Below are 25,711 nucleotides of genomic sequence, written 5' to 3'. Positions count from 1 at the left end.
CTCCCAGAAAATATTTTCCTAAATACCAGTCACACATGGTATTGCTTCTTTCACTGGAGCTCACATTCAAGGTCACTCAACCTCCCCAATTCCTACTTCTTCCTTTAGCTGTTCTCTGTGGATCCTCAGATACAGGACCCATAAAAGGTTGTTCTCTCTTCATTTCATCCTGCCCAAGCCCTAGGAAAGCCTGCTAGGTTCAGCAGACTCCAGCAATAAGCAATGCTCTGTCCTACATGTCCCCAGATTCTCTCCAACAGCAGGGCTATTTGATGGATTTCCCCAGCAGCCTCGTAAAGCGCATGCCACGTACCAGATGTTCACTCACCCACAAGCTCACAGCCTGCCACCAAGGGGAGAAAAAGGTGGGCAACAGCTCCGAGTTCTTCCTGGCTGCCTGAAGAACGATCTCCCTCCTGCGTGCTGCATTCCTGCATTCATTCCGTAGAGCCACTGCAGTGCTCCGAGCAGGCAGACTTGCAGGAGCAGCTGGAAAACAGCCGTGCTCTCCTACGCTGAGCAGAGGTGTCCATCCCAGAGCCAGGGTGGGTTTTCCTCAGCAAACCTATCTTCTAAAACCCCCTTACCACAGGGTGGGGCACACTGACAAGTGGCCATTGGAAGGTGGTCACCGGGGCAAGAGAGGATAATAAAGCCAGAGAATTTGCCTGCATGTGTGTAGGAAGGGAAAAGAATAAGTGGAGCAAATAATGAGTGAAAGAATGGAGTCAGTATGCAAAGAAAATTATTTACTGAACAGACTATTCGTGCTGCTGACCTCAGTCCATTCCTCTCCAAGTATTAACTCCTTGTTGTTGCTCTGCCTGGGAGAGGAGGTCACAGCTCATCTCCACTGCCCTGCCATTAACCATTGGATGTAACCAGCAGATCCTGCAGTCAGAATTCCAGGAATGCTCTGCTGCTCCATTCCACAGCTCCAGGAAGCTCTCACAAACCAGAACACACACACCAAAAGCCTGGTTGGTGCAATCATGTTTCCCTCCTATACCTGGCAAGAAAAGCCCCTCTAAGCCCAGAGCTGAAGAGGCTCACCAGAGCTCATATCACCACCATTTCTAAGACCTTCACAGAAAGAATTCTTTTTCTGCAGCACTTGAGTATTATCAGGTTTTAGAAAGTTGATGCCTGCCAAACATTCTTTTCCACAGCAAGAAGTGCTGTGTGCAAGTTAATCTCACACCCATGACCTTGTTCTTGCCACCTAAAGATTTTGCTGTCATAACAAACCCCACAGACACTGCACTCATTTAACTGTGGCATAAACCTGAATATGTCACAGCAGTTTGTATTTCACACAGCAGCAGCTACCCCAGTAAATAGGAATACTAATATCTTTTGTATTCATTCTTGGGGATACAGAACAAAACAGGTTTTTATACCTGAAAAAAAAAAAACGCTTTAAGTCATGACAGCATTTGAGAACCGGCTTACAGAATCTACCTGGCTCTCAGATTCCCTGATACTTATTAAGGATATTCTCTCCACATTGGAGCCTACATGGTGAAGCAAGCAGCAAACCCCACTGATACCATGCAATATCCAATGTAACAACCCAGCATTTAACTCACAGCCCTGGAAACACCTTCTACTCTATACCATCGTAAAGAAACTTTTCTAAATACATCACAAAGCCCCTGACTTTGTGGACAGGTTGAAAGCTGCTCCCTAAGGACTCCATTCAATCAAGTGAGGAATTAACACCGAGCATTTGCAAGTGCCATTGTAGCCTATGGAGCACAATTCTAGTAAATAACCCAACCTAGCTTGAGCTAAGGCAGCTGTTAGGAGAACCAAGCTCAGCTACCCACTCTTGTGAATCATTTCCTGAATTGCTGTAATTAGCACAGCATTGTAAGGCAATTCATGCCCAAACCCAACAGAAGTCAACACTCACTTTACTCTGCTAATCTCAGAGCACTTGGTTCCCAGTCCATTCCCTTCAAGATGCACCTCTGCTGTGACAGCAGCAGGAAAAGGAAGAACTGAGACTGGTGTGCAGTAGGCACCGGCCTGCTGGGCCACGGCTGACCTGTGCATGTGGGACCTGCTTGGCCACGTCCTTTCCTCTCTTTTTATTACTCTCTCTTCCAACTTTGATATGTGCTTCACATTTCTGAAATTCTTTGCTTTCTCCACAGCCTAGAACCACAGCACTCTGCCCAACAGCTGAATGCACAGGCAGACCCTGGCTGTGAGAAAGGATTGTGCCCAGGAATCACCATCACTGCTTGCAGGAATGCTAAGAAGGAGTCACCAATGTTTTCCACTGCCATTGAAAAGGTCTTGACTGTCTGGGATGTTTTCCTGTGTGCTGGTTGATCCCTACAGCTTTATGGAACCTGTTAGGTTCTCTCACCCTTGGAGAGCCAGACTTTTGATATTATAAACCTTGAGCTCATTGAGAGTTTGATGAAGCATAAAATAAGCATAGTTTAACAGTCAAATGAACAACAAAGAGCCTTTTGTGATAGCTGGAGAGTACAGGAATGGAGCAGCAAAGGAATTAGGACTAAGAAAAAGACAACCCCTTTTACATGGACGTGACATCCTGTGACTTTTGATTAATAATTTGATTTATCAGTGACATTCTATATTTCAAATTAATACATTAACTTTAATTCTTGTCCTGACACAACCCATCTGAAGACTTTAGATCTAGACAGAAAATTATATAAAGTAGAGGAGTACAATGTGATAAGGAAATCTGACCTCTGGAAAAACATTTTCTTTGAATTTTTTTGGCAGAGGGTAAACAGTAAAGTCCCCAGGTTTTTGGCACAAGGAAGGAAGACTTACAAAATGCTTCTCTTTAAAAAAAGTAAATTTATTTTTCTTGTGTAACAGTACCTTACTGCTCCAGGGGAGCTACAGTTCCAAGGTGACTATCTCAAGATGAAGCTCACCTTAAGATGGCAGAATTCACCACAGGTGAAAACAAGTAATCTTTTTATAGCGGAGAATGAAGGACAGTGCACAGCAGCCCCTGAAGTAAAACATTTGGCTTTGGCAATGTTTCATTTTGGGAACACACACAATTTAAACTGGAGGAGTTCTGATGAAGCAAAACACGAAGTAAACAAGTCGTCTTTAACACAGTTTCAACTAGCAGCCTTAGAGAAGGGAGGATACAAATGTATTTTTTTTCAATTTAGACTTTCAGAGGATCACTAAACATTTTAATTCCTTCTACCCTAACACTGCAGCATTTTAGAAGACTGTTGCTTCAGTAACTATTTAGAAGTAAACTCTCCAGAGAGCACATGGCACTAAAAACAAGGCACTCCAGACTGATGAGCCATGTAGACAATGGTCCAGAAAAGGGCACATCAGCAGAAGAATTCTCCTAAGGAGGAAGCAAGCATCTCAAGTGACACTCTGCAAGCAATTTAGCTGGTGTAGATCACAGCTGGTACGATACCATTTCTAAATTAGCATTAACCAATTCCTCTCCAAGAGAAGAGCACAGCAAAGTGCACAGCTAACCCAGGCCTGGAGGCATGTCCTGGACACACTCCTTGGTCCTACTGGCTCAGGGCTATTGCCACCAGAATGTGTAAGCAGCCCTACTACCCCTGGCAAGTCTCCAGTGTGTTTAGATTCTGTTTACAAGCAGCAAATGGCACAAAATCTGGAAGAAACCTGAAGTACCTGGAGTGAGGCACCAGCTTTCCCAGGCTCACCAGGGAAACGAGACACAAAGGCTAACTCCAAACCAGTCTTCCTTTACAATCAGCACAGCAAGAGGCACAGCTCTAGAGAGCTCTGAATGGAACCTTGCCTAATTAATGAATTAGTGATTTAGTGCAGCAAAGTGAATCATCAAAAGCATAGTGCATCCTCCAAAGCTGTTTACCCTTCCAGACACAGAAAAACATTAGGCTTCCTCAAATGGAGCAGAAGCAGAACTCTGTTTATAGCAGATGGAGTACCATACACCATGTACACAGACTGCTATTAAAGAAATTACTTTCTGCCACAAAACAACCCAATAAAAAACCAAACTAGTGAAACATTGCTAGATTTAACTGTTTAAAGCATGACTGCCAAACAAACACTTGCCCTCATTCCTCATTTCTGGGCACATCACCACAGAGGAGAGGAGATAAAGCCTACTGTCCTCCCCTTCATTCCTTCAGTCACACAACCATGCTGTTGGAAATGCTGGAGGACACTGCCCAACACAAGATCCAGAATAACCAATCCCATGGGAATCACTGATGGACATCAATTGGGTTTGTGCTCTTCAACTGGGTTAGAATTACATTTGTCTCCTGCTTGCCTTTAGACTCAACTCTTTAATGAACCCTGAAAAACATGTGAAAGTTAAATGGTGCAAATCCCTACAACCTGCAGCATCTCACAAAACAAAGCAGATTTTATATTGTCCTTTATACCCAACACAACAAGACTTTTTAACAGTTGTGTAAGTCTACAAAGCATCTTTAAAAATACCAAGAGGAAGGCAAAAAGGGGCTCCCAACCATTTTCTTCAACCAGGGCAGTTCCATCATGCTCATAAAGAGATAGAAATATTAGATAGGACTCACACAGCCACAAGCACTTTGATTTGTATAGCAGAGATATGATCTCACAAAAATGCTGCTGTTCTGCCTCCACTTCAGTGAGAGCTCTCCCCACAGACTCAGAGTAAAGAGATCTCAGTAATCTAAAGGGAGGTCACTGTAAAAGTTATGCTATCCATTGTCACCTCAGTTCAGAAGTTGCTTAGAAGACTGGAAGATTATACCCTAAGACTTCAGACACACCACCCAAAGTTCATTCCAAAGCATCTTAGAGCCATGAAAATGAAAGGTATAAAGTAAAGCTTGAAAGAGTTTTATTAGACGCCTTCAATGCACTACAATGTCCTCTTCCCTCAACCACACCAGCCCTCAGCAAGCCGTGCCTCACTTCAAAGCACTGCATTTTCAGAGGAATTATTTCCAAACAGCAGGGCAGAGAGCAGCAACACAACAATTTGCCTGCTGGCCAAAGAGGAAGTTCATTCTGTAAATGGGCTATTTCCCAGATTTTAATTAAACTGTGCAACTGGAATCCTAATGCAGGCAAACACAGCAGAAGACCCACAAAGTAAGACAAACATTCCTGGACTGAGGCTGGAGCAGAGAAAACAGCAAGATTTTACCTTTGCTTTGTATCCTACAATAACATTTGAGATCATCAGTCTAAACCAGAACTCCAAAATGTAACATGCTACATAGGAGCAGAACAAGAAAACACTTCTCTTGCACAGAGATTCCACCCCAAGGGATGAGATGACTGCTGGACAAGTGGATCCAAGGCAAGAAGAGAACACAGCAAAAAGGCCAAACCACTCAAGGCAGATAAGCAGAGACCTGTTGATTCCACTGCCAAGCTGCTCTGGGTCAGTCAGCTCACAGCAGGTGAGAACATTATGAACTTCTCTGAAGGCAGAAGATGAGGAGCAGCAGAGATAGCTAAGGGACCCTTCTCCGTGATGGCTGAGAAACATCCATCTGCCACTCCTTCTGCACTAACAAAGCAAAGAAAGGCCACAACAAGGCTTTGCTGAATGCCTCACAGCAAGCAGCATCACCAGCTGGGACTAGGTGTCAAGTGCTCCACAGCATTTCACTCCAGGTAGCAGCAGAAAATGAGTTTATGTCTGTAGCTGTATAACCCCACATATGAATGACTTTCAGTAAAAATGGTCATTGTTTTGAACAGCTCAATGCCAAGAAGAAATCCAGACACTAGACTAGTTTTAACCATGTGGCTAGACACAAAAGATCCTATCTCAAAGACTCCGTGGAGAAAGAATGAAAAAGGTTAACATATAACAAGGATAAAGATCTGGGAAGAAAGAGATGACAGGCTGAGAGAGACAGGAATGCAGTAAAAAGGTTTTCCTCACAATTTCCATAGCTTTCTTCAGTGTCCCTTCTCAAAAATGAAAGGCAGTGTCTCATGTTGTCTATTGCAAAACGACAGGTTCAGAACAGTTGATCTCTATCAGAGCAACCAAGTTTTTCTCTTCTGCAAAAGAACTATGCTGCTACTGCCCACCTTCAGCAGAAAAGTTATGAACTCCCTCAGGAAGTGTGGGATGAAGTACATTCCTCTTTCCTGAAGCTGAAATAATCCTATTGTTAATTTACTGCTGTCTAGGAAAAGCAAGAACTTGCATTTCCTTTCCTAGTCTTACTGAATAACTTTTGAATTGAGTAAATTTCAGTATCCAAAAAAAAAAAAAAAAAAAAGGAAAGAAAAACATCCTTCAGTTTCCTCTTGCTACCAAGGCAAATGATTGCTGCTTGATTAAACTTTCAAAGGAGAAAAAAAATAAAAGAAGAGGTATCAGAAGAGAGGCTGCCCACAGAGTTGAGCAGCCCTTCCTTAAATTGTTGCCCATATCTGGGCACTCCATGTCCATGACAAGTCACTCCTTACACAAGAGTACCACAGTGCCTCTTCAAACCAAGATACAACACGGGAATGAGAATGAGGAGAGCCTTGTCCGTTTACTGTTAACACAAAGAAACCAAATGCTGTTAGAGTCTTATCAACTCATTAATCCATATTCCAACTACCTACACGTTAGAAGGAATCCACAGGTACAGACAACAAAAATACAGACACTGAAATTGAGCTCATCCTGGGCCCCAAACACACAGCTGAAATCTACATGTTTTCACACCACTCACAAACACTTACTGCAGCTCTCATTCCTTGGCTTGTAGATGTTCCAGGTTCCCCTGGATGCACTTTTCCCTTTCTCCCTCTCCCCTGTGCAATTACAATGTGAGATGTCATTCAGCTGGGGAAGGAGGAGGAGAAAAAGGAAGGAAAGGGTGGTGAGCTGATGTTCCTCTGCTGGCTTACCCCTTGCTCTATCCCCATGGTTTTGGGCTCCCCTCCTAGTAAACAAACAGTGCCTGCCTCTTGTATCCATCGCATCATTTCCAAACAGCAGCACGAGCTCCAGCTGGGTATCACTGCTATTTTTTTTCCACCTCTCCAGTCATGAGCAGCACCCCTGGAGCTCACATCTAGGTTACATCCTGCCATAGTCTGCAAGGGTCAGGTCAGTTCTAAAGACCTAAAAAAACACCTATGAGCAAACACAGCTCTCAGGGGAGCTCACATGAACCCCCCTTCCCTGCACTGACCATTGGGAACCGTTCCCTCCTCCCCTTTCTGGATAAAAAGATGAGATTATCATTAGGATCTGTGACAGTAAAAGCACTCCCAGGAAACCCCTCAGGGAGCACATCCACACCAGGAGTACCTCAGCAACACAGGAGCTGGGAGAGCTGCACTTTGCACCCCTGTATGGACAGGGCAGTGTCAGAGCAGCTGCCAGGGCAGGCGTGTGCCTTGCTCCTGTGTGATGTCCCTGCAGCTGCACTGATGGGGTTTCCTTCACTCCAGGGTGTTAGGACAGAGACCAAGGGGCAGAGAAAAGATTCCTAAATCATCAGGCTGTAAGGGCACACACAGGCTCTGCTGTCGCTCTCGTGGGCAATTTCCAGTGGCACAGCCAGAGTGGGAGATTCCTGCCTCAGCCAAGGACAGGCAGCAGCAGCACAGACAGCTCTCCCTTCACCTGCAGCTACCCTGAGCTGCTCCAAGATTAGGACAGCCCCTGTGTTTGCAAAGGAGAAAATGAACAAAACCCTAAAGGAGAAAACGAACAAAATCCTAATCCATTCACGGATTACCCAAGGGGCTGAGAAGTAATTTTTAAATCCTGCAAGGAAAGAGGAACAAGTCCAAGCTCTTCCTCGGCTTTCTCCAAGAAGTGCCACCAGCTCTGCACTACCATGTGAACACCAGGAATTCAAGCTCACTCACAGCAAAGTAACAGTGCCAGAGCCTTTATCAAGAGACCTGCACCTGTAAAAGAACTGAGATTTCTCATGTGAGGCATGTTCACGGGATAGCTGAAACCCAGAGAGGCAAGAAAGCTTAGAATAAAATGTCATCCTGACCTCAACCAGCTGCATTTAGGTTTATACAGGAATATACAGTTACATATTATTTACAGATCCTTTCTTAATACACAGCATAGTCAGAAACAGGACTTGTACTCAAATTTATTGAATATTGATACATGTAATTCAGCAGCATAACTATTAGTTATTTCTTCTGCACAAATACTTAGAATTAACTGGTAAAAGAAAAATATTTATGGTTGTCCTGTAACACTGAAGAGGAGTTCCCCACCATTAATACAATAATTACAGGATTACCAACATCACAAATTAGCTGTAAGGTGTGCCTTCCATGTAATTTAAGACATGAATGAATACAAGTCCAGCACACCTGGTTAAGCCATCTACTTAGACACAAGTAGTTTAGCAAGCTGCAAGCTAAATACAAACACATCTCTTTTCTTTACTGTAGTGTGATTTTTGCAGATGAAAGTGCCATGGACTTCTGGCTGGTTTAAAGAGGCACTGCCAACTTCAATCTAACTCTAAATCTAGTTTTGTACCAGTAAGCTTTCACAGGCTCTCAGGCCAGCAGAAATATTCCCATGATTGAAGAGCTTAATTCCCATGCAGGGAGTTATTTTTACTGAACATATCCCTGCAGTGCAACCAACCCAAACACAAGTACCGAAAACGTGACAGTGAGAAATAAACAGAATATGTACATTATAAGAAATACAGAAAAAGTTACTAGTGTAACTTTCAGTAAGAGTAGTATATTTCTAGCAAGTACATAATTCCTCAAAGAAAACCTTGTTTATTTCATCTTTCAAAGGTCAGTTTCCTTGTCTATTTCAAAGTTTCCAGTTTTTTAGAAACTTTGAAATATACAAGGTAACTGAGCTTTGAAAGATGCCTCGTGGATAGTCAGTTTCAGTATATCCAGCTTGTCCACTGAGAGCCCATTTCTTTGCTCAGCTTCCCCTAAGTCCATTACTCCAGCACAGACAAAGTTCATTTAAAGTGCAGGATAACCAAGAACGCCAATTTGAGTCTAACACTCAAAGATTTCCCGTAGATTCTTCATTTTTTTTCAACTTTCAAAGAAGCACGACAGGACCAACAAGGGAAGCAGCATTTTTTTTGTCGTGTCAGACTTAACAGTAACTTTTATCGAGACGGAGGAATAATTTCCAGGTGCTCCGGAGCACTAACCTTAAAGGGATGAGGTAAGAGAGGACAGCATGAAGTAAGAGAGATCTTCTTCAGTATATGGAATTAAGGCATTGCAGTGAATGGACAACCGGGTTTTTACTATCGTACAAGAAAAAACCTATGTTTAGAAGCAGCTACCCTTGTTAAGTACTAAACACCTTAAACACACCTTAGGACAACGGCCCGCAGAGATTAAGAATGAGCCATAACACAACAAATGGAGGAACAGAGGCACAAGCATTACAATCGCTCGCACTGCCTTTATCTCGAATGACAATAAAAGGGCCAAAGGCAGGACAAGCAGCAGCCTGTGCGAGCTGCGGGCGGTTTATGCCGTGCCTCACGTAGGGGTGCCGTAAGCTCCGTGTGACGGAAGCACCGGCAGCGCTCCGTGACCCTGAGGCGGCCGCGGGCGCTGCGAGGCACCCGCGCGGCGCCCGGGGCGAGGCGGCCGAGCCGCAGCAGCCGCGCGCTGCCCTCGGGGCCGAACCGCCCGCTCCGGCCCGGGTCCGCCCCGTTCCTGCCCGGCGCCGAGCCGCGTAACCGGGGCACGGAGCCGGCACGGACAGCCGGCAGGGACCGCGCTCCGGTGCCCGCCGCCCTGTGCCCGCCTCAGCCGCGGCCGCCGCTCCCCACACGGCGCGCAGACCCCGCTCCGCGCGCCGCCACCGCACGACGGGGACCCTTCTCCGCCGCCGCCCCCGCCCCACCTGCCGACCCGCAGCCCTCCCGCCCCGCCGCGGGCACTTGCCTTCGCTTCATGCCCCTGGCTCGGGGGCGGCGGAGCGGGGCTGGGGCTGCACCGGGGCTGAGGCTGAAGCGGAGCGGGACCGGCCCGTCCCTGCCCGCCGCGGGAGGGGCGGGTGCAGCCGCGGCGGCGCGCGCGCGCACACCTTGGCAGCTCGCGCTGCCGCTGCCCCGCCCACCGCCCACCGCGCGGGCAGAGCCCCCTTCCCGCCCGGCCCTTCGGGCGGCGCACCGGGGACAGGGGAGGGGCGGCAGGAAACGGGGCTCCATAGCCGCTGGGCACAGGGTGCAGAGGGGGGACAAGGGGAGGAGAGCGAAGATAACGGGAAAGCAACAGGTATGGCGGAGAACGGGCGCCTTGCCCCGCGCGGTTCTCCCCCGACAGCCCTTAAACTCTCCCCCTGCTCCCCCGCCCCGTATGGCAGTGGTACGCTCCCACCGCTCGAATTGCAACCGGCCGCGCGGGGATTGGTCGAGATCAAAAAAAGGGGCGGGGCCAGGCGGCAGCCGTTTAAAGCGCCCCCGAGCGGAGGGGTGCGCGCCTCGGGACACCGGGAACGCCAGTGGAGCCGAGCGGTGGCACCGGGGGGAAGGCGGCAAATAAATTATATCTAAAGGCAGCCGCAGAGATATTGCTTGTAAAGCCGTCTTGAGAAAAGCCCGGAGATGTTTTTGGCTCGGGGTGGCCGTAGCAGCTCGTCCCGTTGGGAGCGTGATGCGCTCGGGGACAGCTCCGTGCCCCTCCGCTCGGGAAGTGCAGTAATTACATATCCTCTGAACAGAGAGAGACATGGTTCTCCCAGGAAAATCCCGGGAAGCGGTGTAGAAGCTGTAGGAAACTTAGAAGAAAGAATTTAAACAATTATTATCTCTCTTTCTGTAACTATTATTTATAGATATAGTTCTCTACTTCGATAGTTCTCACACTCTTAAGTGAGCTATTCATAGCTCACTAATAGTGTGAGGGAAAATTCCTAAAGGCCAATCAGCTCTTAAGTCCACCATTGTTTCTATAAGAACTGTAGATTTCTAATAATAAAGTGTCTTTTCATGCTTTCTGATGGTGGAGTCTCTGTATCACCTTTATCTGACCCTGATACCCCTTCAGCGACAGGGAGGATGAGCAGTGTTGCAGCAGGCGGATGCTGCTGCCATCATCCTTGTCTCCTGCTAATCAACTCGGCTTGGGAGCTCCAAATATTGGCTAATCCCTCAGGTCACACCGTGGTGACAGCGTAGGGACTGGCTGGACCAGGGAATGAGCCAGTGGTCTTTGACAGCACTGAGAGGAACCCAGAAATGTCCCACCAAAGCCACAGCCTTCCAACCCTACCTTAAGAGAAGTCTCCATAGCATATTCGAGATTCTGGTATAAAAGGTAGTCAGATATTGCAATAACACATGATAAAGCACCAAGCAGATATCATTCATAAGAGATGCATAAAATGAGTTAATGATATGGCTGAGCAAATTCTTACTACAGTGGGGTATGACAAATATCAGCCAGAAGTGCACAATTCCCAATTCACTATCTATATCCCTGTCTGAGAACAGATGGAGGAAAGCCTTTAGCTGATCTAAACTTGGCTCAGCCCACCCTGTTTACTGATGGAGTTTCCATGAGCAGAGAAATTAGAGCTACTGGTTGCAATCACGGGAGAGCCTCAGCCTGCTGATTCACCTTCCATTATCTGTTCTAAACCAACATTTGCACCCCCATTTGCAAAGCTGCAGGCTGGGGGTGTGTTAATTATTGAACAATGAAAGCAGATGGAGGAGGGGGTTTACACACAGTGATAGAGGAGATGTTTGGAGATGCTCTCCCGGAGTTTGCAGTGATCACTGGCTGAGCACTCTGAGCAGTCAGGAGGAAAGCTGGCAAGTGGAACAGGAACCTTTGTGAAGTGCTAATAAGGACCCAAACAATTCCCATTAGGGAGCTGCAGAGCCATCTGCACTCTAGCATCAGGCTGCCTATGGCATCCACAGCAAGGCTTGTGTGTCTTGGCTCGATATTTTGGAATCCAGCAGCAGAGAGGCTAAGTCATATGACAGGGCTATTTGCATCATTATGCTGCTGGATTCCCAGAGAAGTTTGCAGTAAGAGGAGGGGTTTAAACAAGTAGAACTGAAGCAGAAACAAAGGGCTGTAGTGCCTCTGCACGTCCCTTGTCACCGCATGCACGTGGTGGGCAGAGTGGGAGGAGGGTGGCAGGCAGTACTGTACAGAACTCCCGGCTAATAAAGCACACTCACAAAAACTGCAACATCAGTACAAAATGGGCTCTTTTGCAACACAACAACAAGCTAAGACGGCTGAAATCCTGCATCTCAGCTCGGTTAGAAGCCTGGTGTTCCAGGCTGGTGATGTGCAGGGCAAGCCCAGCACCATTATATCCCCCAAGGGTTTTACAGAACCCGGGTTTGCACAGGGCTAGGGAGCAGTGTACCCAGCCAGGCAGTGATGGATTCCCTGCGAATTCCTGCCTGCAGGCACTGGAAACTTGGGTGTTGGCACTCCAGAAGTGACCTCTAGTGAGCAGAACAGCTGTTGAGGAAGCAGTTCCAAACCAACCCAGGGGAAAATATTGTGGTTCCAGACTGAGCTTTTTCAAGGAGCTGAGCTGCTGCCGCTCAAAATAAAGTCTGAGTATGGCACAGTATCCCATTTTCAAAAGTATATATAGAAAAATAAGAAAAATAGAAATTGTATAGAAAAATAAGTCTATATAGAAAAATAATGTATAGAAAAAATTTTTTTTATGTATTCCAAGAGAAATTATTGAAGGCTCATAAGGCCCAGGTGTTGCTTCCAGTCAGACAAGGAGTATATCAAGGAAGGCAAGTTACAGAAGAAAACTCAAGAAAGTTTTTGGTAACTCTATGAAATCAAAGCTATTTTCACAGTAAAAATAGCCAGGGAATCCTAAATTCTATTTTGACAACCTTCCAAGGTTCAGGACTAGCCAGGTGCACGCTCCTGTGGGAATTTGTAATCTCTTTTAAGCGAGAGCACCAAATTCCACGGGAAGCATACTATCCCAGAGCAGGGTCCCCACATCTGGAAACAGGAAGTAAAGACACAGCAAGCAGATTTTCAAACAAGGAGGTGATCACCAAATGACAGCACTGGAAGGGATACTGAGAGGTCATCTAACTCCAGCCCTGTGAAAGCATCTCTGTCCCATCTGTTTTACCTCTCAAAGACCTCCCCAGTACAGACACCACAGTCTATCCAGGAAAGATGTTCTTTTCTCATGATTCACTCTTTTTGCCTTTAGAAAGTTTCCCCTAATGGTAAAGCTGGATCTCTCTCACCATAATTTACATGTACTTCTCATCCTACCCAACAGAGACAAAAAAAACCCATTTGCTCCTCAACTCCTGCAACAGCCTTTTAGATGCATGAAAATTTCTCATGTCACTTTTCACATTCCCCAGACCTAAAACTCCATTTTTTCTTGTCTGTCCTCCTTGTTTAGATTGAGTGAGGCTCTGTTGATTCATGGTGCTCCCCTTTGGTGGCTCTCACTTTAATCCATGTCTTTCCTGAATTTCTCTCTGCAGGAACAGCATACAGTGTGATCCCAGCTGGGGCCTTACCAGAGCAATGCAGAATGGAAGGAGCACTTGGTGTGCTCTGCAATCATCTCTCCTGTTTTTACATTTTAGTGTGACATTCACAGTGACAAAGGATTTTTTGTTGTTTTTTGCTTCAATGTGTATAAGTCAAGGCCAAACATGAAACCAAACTGAAGCCCCTGAGATGCTCTCCATTAACAGAAGCTCTTTTCTCCTGTATGTATTCTCCTGTATCAGAAACACTCCTGTAAGTGTTTCTGTTAAAAGTCACTGTATTTGAATTGCCATCTGCTGTAAGAGACTGAATTGGGATCTTGATGAGTTACAGTCTTGTTTCCTCATGCTCACACTTGCTGAGACAGCTAAACCTTTTTTTTTTTTTTAATGTAAAAGTAATCTGTATACAAATGAGCAGCTAAGAGCTTCCAAAAGAACTGTTTTCAGAAGTAAGGGAAGGACTAGTCTAGTCTACAGAGGATTTAAAATTTGCTGTTTTCTGTCCTGGAGCACTGACTTGCTAAGCAAGAGCACAAGTGTTCAATCTGTGGTTCCAATGCAAGGCAGAAGTCACCAAGCACCCAGCATTCTCCTGGTGCAAGTGATTATTCACTGCACAGGCATCTGAATAGCTGCAATATTTATGAAATGATGTATTCAACCCCCTGAACACACATGCACACCCTAATCCTGACTGATGTTGTGTGCTGAGCTGGAAACTGAGCTTCAAATGAATTGCTGGTGTTGTTTGGTTGCAAGGAAACAAATACAAGCCTAATTCACTTCAAAGAAACCTATCTCTTGGAGCTCTAAGTAGAAACTTCTGTAGGTAAAAACTTCTGCAGTTAAAAAGGAAAACAAAAAGCCAGCCCATCAAAAAGCCAGTGAGTTTGGATCATGTATATAAACATTTCTAACCCATCATGCTCAAAAAATAAGTGTTCTGATAGGAACTAATAAGGAAGGTTTCTCTGGGGCTCCATGCAAATCTGCTGAGTGTTCAGTATAGACTTCAGCATTTGGAACTATTTTAAGAATAAGAGAGGTTCTGGGTCTGTGCATATCCACTGCAGACAATTTCACTGCTCACAGATTTTGCCAAGCAGTAAAATATAAAGTTGCAGCTTTGGGTTTGCTGCTATGAGTCAGGACTGTGGGCATATGAGAAGCTGATGAGAAACACACAACTTTCACTTCACTACACTGTAAAGCCTTGAGTAGAATTAACACAAACCAAAGGCTACACAAGTGCAGAAAACTCCCTCCCAAAATGGTAAATTATGCCAAGGCTGGGAAGAGCAGCCCAGCTGAGTTTCACTTCATGCTTTAGGAACAACAGTTCAAGTGTGTAAAGAGGTGTGAGATCCTCCAAAGCAGTAAGACAAGTGTTTGTCAAGGAAGAAAATATAGATATTCAAGCACACCATACCCAGATGAAGTACTACTAGACTGCTGGCCTACAATTAATCCACCAACCAAAAAAATCACAGGTACAGCATTTCCTTGTACTCAGACAGTCCCCAAGAAGGACCAAAGGGAATGGATTCAAATGTACCTTGGTGAAATGTAATGGCAACTCCTGCAAAGTCATTACTGAGACCCTTCATTGGTTCTTCACCTAATTTGGACTATAGAAGCTCCCCACAAGAGCTGCCTGTAAAGCTGAGATTGGTTTACTCCACAGAGCATGCATCAAGGTCTAAAAGGCATGTTTACTATTTGGAGTTTGGATTAAGGGAGAGCCTGAGCTATGTTTACTATGCTTGTTTATAAAACAACAGCTTTTTACTCCTTTAAGGAAATGTACAGAGCAGCTCCCTTGTGGTGTTGTTGTGGAAATAACTGGCAGTCTCTTCCAAACAGATTTGGAAGTTTCCTTCAAACTCTTAACCATGGTTAGGTTCTCTTTAGCTGTGTTGTCCTGGTTGAGAAGCTTATTTCTTTATTAGAGCTACTGTAACTGTTCTTTGACAAGCTATAAAAAAGACTCTACCTATGTTCAATCCAAATTCATCACTGTTTAGAGAAGTACTAATAAAAAGGGAAAAGTAAATCAATGAAGTCACTTTATTGATCTTGAGAATGTGGAACTACTATTAATAAAACATGTTGATGTTGTTTTATGGATAGGTCAAAGTCCTGCTAAGGGTGTGTTTGTCATTCTAATTTTTGTGCAGTTTCATCAACAAAGTATTTGCTCTTGCAGTATTGTAGTTATTCATCTCCTGTTTTCCTCCCCCACAGCCAGAACATCTGCTAAATGTTTCTGAATCCGAGCTTGTTGGGCTAGGGCCCGCTGCTTTTCCATATTTATGAACTGTGTGGTACACTGGCACTCATTCAGCAGCCTGCTTCCCCAGGCTCATGCACAATGACATCAGCTGCTGTGGGTTTGTGTGCAGGAGATCCACATGTGCAGGGCTCACACAGGGGGCTGCAGAAATCCTCTGGCCTCCAGAAGCACTCAAACTCCACTGCTGCCCAGGAACAGAGCTATCAATTAACATTTGAGCCATGCAGGGACTAGGAAGAGGAGCTAGAGGTATTTATGGTGTCACCTGGAATTGTAATGAAGAGTAATGGGCTAAAATTGAATGAAAAGAGTTCTATCTGACTCCTGAAATATCATCCAAATATTTTTCAGTTTGGTCAAAGAGGCCAACTAAACAAAAGCTACTATGCTTGTGTTAGTTGTAACAGGCAGGACAAAGCAGATGAAAGGAGCCCATAATTAATTTCTGACTTCTGTTTTTGCTCTGTAGTAGCCCAGGCTGTCATGCCAACACTCAGACAGGCCCAGCTTTATGCTATTTACACACTGAGGGCAGGCTGCTGTGCCATTCTCGTGCCCACACGTGACTCCCATCACACCAGGAGAGGCTGTGCTCACAAACTGCCCTTGTGTGCCTGGCCTGGGTGACCTGTCCCTGCTCCCTTCCCAGCTGCTCTGCAAACTGTGCCTTGCCAAAGTCGAGGATGCAGGAGTTTCAAACCTCGTGAGAAACAAGGGACCCCCATCTCCTCTCGACTCTGAGAGCTCTGAGGGTCATTTGTCTGCCCAAATGCATGCCAGCAACAGACCACAGGCACAATCACAGCCTAATAGTCCTAATGAGATTACAGCTAGAGATGCCCCAGTGCTGCTGGCTGATTAAGGAACAGAACAGGCACCAAATTCATCTGGAGAAAAAGAAATCTCCTTGCCTTTCAACCTGCAGGTTGATCAGGATTTCAGATCTGCGGTGTGCAACCTTTGATTTCTTTTCCCTTATAATTCCTTACGATTGTTTTTTTTTTTTTTTTTTTTGCAATGCACTACTTTCTTTACAAAGCAGTGTATTCATTTCACAGATGACTAAGTTACATGAATATTTTTCAGGACATGATTTGAAACTGATGATCACACTGCTCAGTAACATGACTACATTTATAGATGCCTATTGTTAGCCATGGTAGATTGATCTCACCCATGGCTACTGTCTGTGTGCTTGACTGTGACACCCATGTGCTACAGGGGAACGTGGTGGATCTTTGCCAGTATAATAATTCCTTTTATCAGCAGTTTATCTGGAGCATCTGTTTGTCTCATCAGAGTGAAACTGCTTGTAACTCTATCCTCCACAGGGCAAATACTCTTTCTGCACCTGTTCAAGCATTTGATTTACTTACTGCTTCAATTCTTAACTCAATGAAAACAAATAAGTCAGCTTGTACAACAAAGGCTGGAACCACGAATTAAATGGAAAAGCTGATATAGGAGCATATCAGCTGGCTAGAGCACAAACCTGGTATTAAGGTAGGATTGTGCAGAGCTCACTGCAAACTGCAGATCTCATCAAGCTTCCTGCAAGAAACCTGCTGCTGCTGATGGCAAGGCTGCAGCTCCTGCAGGAATTCATGCCTAGGACAAAAAGCCAGTAGCAGTGCATTCACGGATTTTGCAAGAAGCCTAGAGCTAGCACAAAAGAAAATTCCTCCCCTTAGACACGAGAAACCCCGGAATTTCCTAGCCAATGACAAACAATAAATAAACAATTTGCAGCAGAAGGTAGGAGAGGCTGGCTGGGTGGGTACTCACCGGGAATGACCTTCTTCTCACATGAGTAACTCCTCCCGACAGGTGCTCCCAGCTCCCCGCCTCTGCAGGGGCAGACACCAAATGAGAGCCCCTGCCCTGCCCTGCCTCGCACGGCTTCTCCTTGCAGCAGCGATTTTCTCCTTCTCCAGGCTGTGAGGTAAAGCCGCAATTTAAAAGGAACGGGATCTCGGGTGCGAATCTCCTTGTGCGAGCCTTGGCCAGAGCATCTCGAGGAGGCTGAGTGATGATGGCTCTGGCTGCCAAGTCGTCACGGTTGCCGCAGCAACGGAGCAGTGGTCCCCTGTGGCTGGCTAAGGGAGTGGCAGTGGGAGCACCGAATGGATGCACTGCCTCCTCCTCCTCCTTCCAGGGCTCCTCTGACCTGGGGAACCCACCCCTTTCTCCAAAAAGGCTGTTTGATGCAGAAGGTGTTTCCCTCACACCCCCCCTCCCGCCTTGGTTGCTCCGCTCACAGATCTCCACAGCATCTCTAATCTTGTCTCTGTGGTGGTGGAGGAAAGCTGGCATAACCCCGAGAGAGCTGCTGGCTTCCCCTGAGAAATGCCATGGCTTGTGAAAAGAGGAGAAAAGAAACCTTGTTCTGGTGAAAATCTGAGCAGGAGCACACGCTCCCCAGTGTTTGAAGAAGTGCTGGGGCAGTGTGATATAATCTTGTCTCTGTGAGCAGGTGAATGAGCAGTTGAGAGAGCAGGAGGGGATTTCTCTGCCAAGTGTTTCTCTGCCAACAGAGCCGAGCACAAGTGTGTCTGTGAGGCCCTGTTACAGCCACGGGGAAGCTCAGGGCAGGCAGGATTCCTTTGTTCCTGTCCCCTCAACTGAAAAGTCTCAGTGCTGTCATTTCTGAGCCATAATATTGCTGTTTTCTACTTATTTTTATTATAAGTAGAATGTTTATTATAACATTCTACTAACAATAAACATTATAATGTTTATTATAACATCTACATAAACATTAGCAGTAATGTTAGGCAGGACAGTCCAGCACAGTGCAGATCTACAGAGTCTGGGCTGGAGTCAGAAAAGGAGCCAAGGCTGCAGAAGCAAGCATTATTTTGCTGGACAATGAACAATTCAGCCTTGTTTTGGAAAGCAACTCCTTGGATAGTTAAATAATACCACTTGTTTATGAGACAGACTATTTATCTCATCTTCTTTATAAAATGTTGCTAACGGTCCTTTGTTGCTTTCCTGATTATTCTCTCTTAAAGCCAAGTGCTTCTTTTAAGGTGATGGGTTTCCTCTCTCAGGGCACCAGTAACAAACACAGCTCTGTGTGCACGTAGGTGGTGTGGACAAAAACAAACACACAGAAGTAAAACCCACCCATTTGCTTTCTTAACTGACTCTCCTGTCCTCACTTTCAACCTAGGTGTTTGGGCAATCTGTGACAGTGTCTCATCCCAATTTGCTAGGTAGGGACAGGCCTCCAGGGGCCAAAATCCAGATGTTGAAGATCCCATCATGACAAGGGGTTAGGTACCTTTTTGCTCCACTGTAATCTGCAGCAGCAGAGATGGGACTAGTTAAGAACAGCAGTATCTGCCAGAAGGGCTGATTATAATCTAGTTCAATTCTAGAAAGAATTGAACTCGATTATAAAAGCTGTGAGCAGGCAAAAAACCCTCACATGTTAAAAGAAGTAAAGTAAAAATTCTAATATTTTTATTTATCTTTGCCTCTGCCCTCAGACTGAGTTTTCCAGCTTTCCTCCAACATACTGTGAGATTAAAACTTAACTTGATTTAGAAAAAACATTTCAATTTTTGCTATGTTTACAGGATTCTTTAATGTGGGACTTGGAGAACATCACCAAACACGGTGATGGCCATGACAACACCACTGGGCTTGGCAGTGCAGAATATCTCTGTGAAGTAGGAAAGTCCATCTAGGCCCAGCCTAAGGGAGTCTGGAGCCTTCTGATTACAGGTGCTGGATTTAACAGCATCACCCCCACACACAGACACCCTCCCTGCACAGTGCCTTGTTCAAAATCAGTTATTGGTACAGCCAGAATTAGGAGCACCCAGTCCCACACAGGTGTGAGGTTACTAAACATATGAAGGCATCTTACAGAAATTCAAGTTATCACAAGCATTTTATGCCTGTTTCCTCAGTAACCCTAAACGAGAATGCAGCAAGATCAGAAACTGAGCTGCACACTTGGTCTCACATAGGAAAGTGGTGCTTGGTACATATAATTAAATAAATCTGTTTTGCTGACACTCCCTCCTCTCCCACCCTTTCCCTCAGCTATTTTTATGCTTGGCTTGGTGGAAAAGACTTGGTGCCTCTGGGTGTGAAGCATGGAGCCATTCAAAATGAAGCTGTCCCCTGAAGAAGACAATCCTGAGCAGGAATAATGCTGGGCTCTCAGGGGGCAGGAAAGCAGCAGAGGAATGCAGGGCAGAGGAGGTGGCTGGGCTTGGCCTGCAGCACTGAGAAGTCTTTTCCATTTGCAGCTCTCTCCTCCTGCAGTCAGAGCTGTTTGATGGCATCACGAGGGCAGCTGCAGCATTACTCAGGGAAGAGGGTATAAAAATGACAGCAGCTAATAAGCACCCATTTCTCATCAGTGGCCTCATAAGGCTAATTGCACAAACAGAACGTTTCGGAGGCCAACGGGCTGGAAATGACATTCTGTCTGCTGGATCCCAAGCAGCACAGAGAGACTGCCTCCCTGAGCCTGGACACCAGCAAAGGGAGGGCTAGCCCCAAATGTGTGTCCACAGCAGGACACAGACTTCAGAAACTGAGCTGGAGTGCTAAAAACACAGCACAGCCATTCTTCCTGGTGATCAGGAGCAGAAACATTGAATGTTCCTTTGTCCACAAATGTCCAGACCACATTCCTGGTTCTGAAGTTCCCTCACAGAAAGGAAGGCTTTGTCTGGAGCTCATGACTGAGGACAGCAGGAGGACTGAGGACTGAAAAAAACCTGAAAATAACCAACCCAAGCTTGGTGGAGCAGGGTGGAAACACACCTTGAGGCCTAAATTCAGGGGAGGCATTCATGCTTGCCAGAGGAGAGGCTGGCTGGTGGGAAGGACAGACACTGGACAGAGCTGTGTGTGGTCCCAGGGCAGGATAAAGGCAGGGAGTGTGTGTTTGTGTGTGTAGGAAGGGAGCTGCTATAGTGGGAGTGCAGTCCCTGCATGTGAATTATAGATGCCAAAGCTGGAAAAGTGCTTGTTGGCCTGTTCACTTCCCCTTCTTTTGTCTGCTGAAGATTTGAAAAGTTCAATCTTCCACTCATTGCACCTAATGCAGTATATTTGTTCTAGTATCATCAGCCACTAATTAGATCATTCTGACCAAAAAAAAAAATACTTTACAAGATTGGTTCTTTCAAACATCCAAGTTCATTTTGCTCTTAGTGTCACTATCCAGGTTTATTTTAAACCCACATTTAAATTTTTTTCTCACCCTGATCTATAGTTAGGCTTGTTAGGAAGTGTCTGTGCTGCTTTTTCTATTTTTAAGATATGGGCCCACGTTTGATGGGTTTTTGCTTGAGATTCTCTGGTGCACTGCTGGTAAAATTAACTCACAGCCAGTTTTCAAGGCTATTGGAAAGCTATGACCACATTCAAATTTATTCTGTTCTAAATGATTTGGATAGGCCAGGCTTTTTTTCCCCAATATTTCCACACCTGATTTTCATGGAGATCCATGTTCCTGCTTGTTTATACTCCTGCTAACTGCAGCTATGGTCATGCATGTTATTGATGGGTTACTGGAAAGCAACTCAGCAATTTTATAACTGCATTATAAATAATTCAATCAACTGTTCTTCCCCACATCTACGTCTCATTTATTAATGGACTTTCTTTCTAGGCAGTATTTTCTTCTCTCATCCCCATCCCAGATATATAAATATATATATATATACACATTTGGAGGAGGAATTTAATTAGTTTCACCGTCCTTGTGCCAAAACTTCCACTGACTTCAGTCAGAGATTTGCCTGAAGAATGCCTGATTATAGTCTGTAGGAGTTGGTCCTATTTCTGTACCCCAGAACAGGCTGAAGAGAGTGCAAAGAGTGGGCACTGGAGTCCCATGGGGGTTTGAACCCAGAGGCATTGGAAGAGAAGCCCCAAAGTGTGGGTTTATGTGTACAAGAAAAAGAAGGTGAAGCACACAGAGGCGAGCCAGGCAAACTGATTGAGATTTTACATTATTAATTAATGTTAAGCTTTGTTTGTTTGTTTGTTTGGTTTGGTTTAACTTTTCAAATAACAGAAGAGTGGATTTTCTCTTTCCCCCCCTTTTTCTGTCATCAGACAGCTGTGAAAATATTTTAGCATGTGATTGTGGAAGCACAACACAGCGAAGTTCTGCATTGTGCCAAGAGAAAAGTACAGGAAAACAAAAGGCAAAAGCCTGGGGTAGATCTGGCTGCCAGGATCTTCTGTCCCCAGGGGAACCAGAGGGAGGAAAAGGGAGAGAAAAAGGAGAACTGTGATAGCTTTCACTGCTGACAGTGACAGTATCCCAGGTCAGAAGGAAACACAGGCTGGAAGGGGGGTAGCAAAGGTATCAGAGCAATTAGCAGTCATAGAACCACATCTTTATCTTTCTTTGTTGTTGGCTTTATCTGCATCACCAACTGCTTGTATTGTACCTGCCCTAAGAGACTGAGTTCTCAGGTTGCAGGTAGATTGAAAACCCAACTTACACAGTGCAGTAAATCAGTCTTTTAATTTAGGAAATCAGACCTACATGCCTGGTTTGTGGTTATACTGGCCTGGCATAAAACAGGACTTTTCCTAAAGCAGCTTGAGGGGTTCATCAGCAAGGCAGTGATCCAGGCCAGATGACTGAAAAACCATCTCTTCACAAGTTCCCTCAGGAGTTTATGCTGCACAAGTGTGGGCAGTGGGTGATAACACAAACCTAAATATGCCACAGCCAGGAATCAAGCTGACTGATTCTCTGCCAAAGAATCCTATCTTCTTACTGTAGGGGAATGAAGTAGTCCATTAAAAAATTAGCTATCACTTGCAACATTCTCAGTGGTTTGCCAGGCTCATTTCAGTGATTCCTCTACATCAAATGACAGCACATCTTCATCTTTCACTGCCTAAGTGAAAACAATAGGTCACTGTGTAATGGGACTCCAAATCAAGACTCATTCCTGAAGCTGGTCATCATTCTGTGCCCTGAAATATAGAGCTGGGGATACTCATCTTTTTTTTTTTTTTTTTTTTCCTTTTTTTTAGGCCCATGAAACTGCCAAAGTTACTCAAACAAACAAGAAACTCTTGGCTGTACTGCATGTAATCTCCCATCCCAGGGAATTAAACAGGTGGTTATTAAAACTGTAATAACACCCACACTGTGAGAACATTCAAACCCTAAAGGAAGAAATTCTTCCTCCATCAAAGAGAACAAAATCATTTAATGGTTTCAGGAAGTCTTCATACTCCAGCTTCCTCTAACCATTTGCATTCCACTTCCATTTAATTACCTGAATGATTAATTAACATCTATCAGCTAATGTTTTGCACAGTGCTTCAAACAAGTAAAGCACAGTGTAAATCCTTGCTAGGAGTGGTTAATTAGGCTATACTATTTATGCCACTGTTGCTCTGGGCTCTTCCTATTGCTTTCCATATTCACTTTCCCAGGCTGTGGTCAGTGCTGCCTACCATGGCTGTTATTTCCTGACCAAGTTATGGAATCAGCAGCATCATCCTCCTGGAGCTGTTGCAGGAATATGTAGCTTTTCTGGCATTGTCACATGTACTTTTATGGGACCTGAGTCCCCAGCAAAGACCTTTCATCCTAGTATCCACTTTAATAGCATTTTTACCTCACAGCAGCTCTCCCCTGCCCAGGAATGCACAGAGGTGAGGATGGAGGCTCCCTTCACTCACTTCAGCTCTCCTATGACTCTGGGCATTTACAATCAGGTGTACAAGTGCAGAATTTGGGTGTCTCTGTCTTGAGAGACCAGAGACATGACCTTTAAAACCAGGACATATCCCTGCAATTGCAAGCAGTTGTCTCTGTAGTTATTGTCTCTGCAGGTCCTGTGAGATAAGCACACAAAATGCTGCATTTGTTTTGTTTTACTTTAACAGTCAGCCATACAAATTCTGCTTTATAATTGAGCATCAAGTCAAGTTCTTTCCTTCTTACTCATAAGTAACATTCAACATGCCAAAACAGGCCACAGGAATGCCAAAAATATAACCCTTTGGAACTCAGTAAACACTTTTGTTGATACTGCTGAAAAGGGAGCAGAATCATTTTCTCTGAGTGCACTCAGAGGTAATGAGAGCCCCTTGCTTTGAGTCACTGAACTCAACCTGAGTGCCAGCAGGACAGGCTGGGTGGTGAATCTCATGATCCTTCCATTACGTCTCAGTTTATTTTAACTCCTTCTAGAGTCTCCAAAGGAAGAGACTCTCATGCTCAAAGATACTGAAGCAGCAAAGGAGAAGTCCAGAAATAAAGTTCCTGGAATGTTCTAAGCAGAAAGGTCCATGAAGAGAAGGGAAAGAACCTCATAATCCCATTTTCTTCTGTATCCTCACACTGTTTGCAGCTCTGGGTTTGTGGGGACTGTGAAACCCTGCTTTCTTCTAATCTTTATTGGCTTGGTCCTTAATAATTCTGGAAGTAGATTGCTAACAGCACAAGTTTTCCATGTAAGTCCCACAGAGATGTCACAACTGCCTGTGACAGCCTCGAGTGCTGAGAAATGATGGAATTTGCACTAAGTCAGCACTGGAGGAGAAAAGAGAGAACAAAATGGAGGAAGAAAAGATGGAGAGTAACAAATGGAGAGTGCAGAAAAGAAAGATACAGAAAACAAATCAGAACCACATAACATGGCTCAACTTCTTCATGGCTGGCATCCTGGGATTTAGAGCTAGTTGAAACACCAGAAAGGCAGCAAGCTTGTTCTGAGACCTGCATGCACATACAGATATGGAGATATTATACAGGCAGTATGGAGAGCTCAAATGAAGGGGGTAAAACCTATATGCAACTGTGTGTATGTGCATGTTCCATGGTATGCAGCACCAACAGCTCTGGGAGTAGAAAATCACAAACCAGACTTTACATTATAATACAATAGGCTTCAAAACCTTAAGATTTTGAGCTATAAATAAAAACAAAACAAAACAAAACAACAACCCAAACCCCCAAAACCAAACAAACAAACTAACCCACAAAAACCAAACAAAAACCAAAAACAAAAACAACGGCAGCAACAACAAAACAAACAAACTGAAACAAACAAGACCCCAAGAACTTACAAACAAACAAACCCCAAACAAACAAAAAAAACCCCAAACCAGGACAGTGAGCACTCTTTTTCTAAAATCCAGAAGTGACAGAAGAAGCTGAGGATGAGCAGAAGTGGTTGCTGAAGTGGTTGCTTTATCCACCCCTTGGTGCCTGTGCTGGAGAACAAAACCAAACACAAACCTGCTGGAGTGTCCTGCACCCCTTGGCAGCTTTGTGCCCAAATTAATTTAACTGACTGAAGGCTTTCTCTGAGGCATGTAAACAAAGGACAAATTTGGAACAAAGTGCCACAAAAGGCTGATGAGCTGCTTACACAGAATGTAAGGAGCAGCCTTGTGGAGAAGACTGGACAGAAAGAAGAAAAGGTCTATGAGGAGTTCGATTTATTTTTCCCCCCCCGAAACAAGATGGAAACAGTGTATGGGTCTTGCTTCTCTTTGTGGCTCTGGGGAGAGCAGAGGGATTGGTTTCAGTGCTCATTTCCCCAGGCTCCTGCTGTTCCATGGAGATCAATGTATCATTTAATAGGGAGAGGCTTTTCAGCTCTCTGAGATTTTATCTGCTGATGGCTTCCATGATATTTATAGACATATCTATCAGCATAACAGCAGGAAGCAATTCTCCAGGGGTCAAATTGGGTGGATTTCCCCTATTTAAAGTGCATTATGGATGCAGCTTTCTGTATAGGATTAACCACTTAACTCACTGAATCCCGAACATCATCAGCTATTGTTCACAAAAACTGATGATCTCCACGGCTTAGTTGTGGGATGGTCGACTTGTTTTCAGCTTCAATTATCTTTTCAAATAATAAGGTCCTTTGTTAACCTCTGACTTGCTGAGCACTGTGTAGGCAGCCTATTAAGTACT

At 44.9% G+C, this 25,711-nt stretch overlaps 1 protein-coding gene across 22 annotated transcripts in view; it reads right to left on the bottom strand.

The window, feature by feature from the left end:
* The window catches only part of MICAL3 (microtubule associated monooxygenase, calponin and LIM domain containing 3), a 173,086-nt gene that overhangs the window by 142,038 nt on the left and 5,337 nt on the right, over positions 1-25,711 (bottom strand). For 19 of the 22 annotated variants that reach the window (XM_063153804.1, XM_063153813.1, XM_063153810.1 and 16 more), the window contains exon 1: positions 17,557-17,773. The exons of 1 other annotated variant lie outside the window; for it this stretch is intronic. The gene's annotated coding sequence lies outside the window, so the exon portion shown is untranslated. Of the gene's footprint in view, positions 1-328; positions 433-9,903; positions 9,997-17,556; positions 17,774-25,711 lie in introns of those variants that run through there. 2 more of the 22 variants (XM_063153806.1, XM_063153807.1) reach the window with 2 other exon arrangements.

This window comes from Melospiza melodia, chromosome 4, assembly GCF_035770615.1.
Source record: "Melospiza melodia melodia isolate bMelMel2 chromosome 4, bMelMel2.pri, whole genome shotgun sequence".
NCBI classification, from domain to species: Eukaryota; Metazoa; Chordata; class Aves; order Passeriformes; family Passerellidae; genus Melospiza; species Melospiza melodia.
This window is presented reverse-complemented; position numbering and strand designations above follow the sequence as displayed.